The sequence below is a fragment of the Priapulus caudatus genome, unplaced genomic scaffold, assembly GCF_000485595.1.
Source record: "Priapulus caudatus unplaced genomic scaffold, Priapulus_caudatus-5.0.1 Scaffold1319, whole genome shotgun sequence".
In the NCBI taxonomy this organism is placed as follows: Eukaryota; Metazoa; Priapulida; class Priapulimorpha; order Priapulimorphida; family Priapulidae; genus Priapulus; species Priapulus caudatus.
In genome coordinates, this window is record NW_014578380.1 from 78,850 (window position 1) to 80,686 (window position 1,837).

Here is a 1,837-nt window from a genome sequence, read left to right on the forward strand (position 1 = left end):
GTATGTCACGTTCCATTTCTGTAATAATACATTAGGAGAGTATGAATAGCGATGAGGGATTTGTAGATAAATATCCAGTATTTATTGTCTGCAAAATATTAAATTTCCCCCCACTTTCTTCGTGAAAGTAGGGGGGATGAAAGCCACCCTTCCTCAATAAGTGTGGGGGGATATACCCCCATCCCCCCGCTATCTACGCCCCTGTCAGATGAACTCAAAGTTGACTTTTGATATGCATACAAATATTCATAATCATAATCTTTGTTAGCACTACTCTAAGGCGCCGCGGAAAGACTTCACGTGGTCCCTGTACGATTCACAAAACGACAAAAAACCGACATAATTCTTCTAAATCTATCATTCTCTCGTTCACCGGCTGTGATCGGCTAGCGACAGTATAAGCTAAAGACGTGTGCATTGTTACGTATGAGATCAGGGTAACTTTATCAGCATCCATATTTACTGCTACATAAAAAGGGACAACTACAGCAGGAAAACATATTATTCGTCAAGCACTCTTGTATAATTATTGTATTGTGATACATGCGAAGAATAGAGGAGAATAACAACCGATTTCTGATAGTACTAGTTAAAGTGTATTTTGGTTCTATAAAAATAGGAATGTGCAATAACAAGCCCGCAAATGACAAAACATCCATAACAGAAGCGTGCGATTTATATAAAAAAAATATCCACGGAGTTGTAGGTAAGATTACAGTGTCAGAAAGCTTCATTTGAGTTTTTTAATAATAGAATATTTATATTATTAATACTCAGTATCAATCTCGCGATGTGAACATTTTCATGCCATTCAATGCGGCTATGATTTAATTTATGGCTGATATCAACTACCTGTTATATTTATATTGATTCCAAACAATTTTACATGTGTGTATATTAGTACAACTGCTCTAAATTATAGGCTATTGTATCGAATACAGTTTAAGTGACTTGTAATGTCAATGAACGTAGATGTATCCTGGGTCTCTGTGGCAAAACATTGAGTCAGGCAATATCATTATTAAGCCACCTCGAGGAAGCGGAACACATCTCCGGCTGGGCAACTACAATAGCTCTCAACAACCCATTGCCGTATGCTAGTCACACTCAGTGATGAGTGCCTGGCCCAGAGAAGCCTAGCTCGATCTCTGGATATCGATCTACTATCTATATGCAAACATTCCCTAATCTAATGTTTCACGTGCAGCTAGAGTTGCGCACACGCTGGAGGTTATGCCTCATGGACTGTGGTGACACTCTAAATGGGAGTCAGAGTCGCGTTAGTCCCTATATGTCATCACATTTTTGCACCTTGCAGCGAAGAAAGCATCAAATGAGCGGTACTTTGGATGCATGACGTTATCGATCTTTGCAAATGTGGCAATCTCATCGCAGTACACCGTATACGACCAACGGGGAGCGAATGCGTACCTGTGGGCGTGGCGGGGTTTCTGTCCGCTAGCTAACCGATCGCGGTAGTCAGCTTCTGCATCCTGGTTCATATCTTGCTCGCTAGGGAGCGCCAGTGACCCATCAAGGATCATAAGCGCAATCGGAACCTGGAGGTACGCGATTGAGAATTCGAGGCCTGTATACGGCATGCCGATAAACATGAGCGTGTGGTACCTGCTATGGATCATGTGTTTAAATAACGGTTGTATGCGGCAGCCATTGGTGACAGTGACATCGCACGAGGCGTCGAGGAATGGGAACGAATACTCGTAGCCGGTGCAGAAAATAATCACGTCTGGTTCGAGCGTCTCACCGTCGGTGAACGTCACCACGCTACCGTTGATCGCCTGCATGAATGTCGTTGTTCTCACGTTGTGTGGTAGCA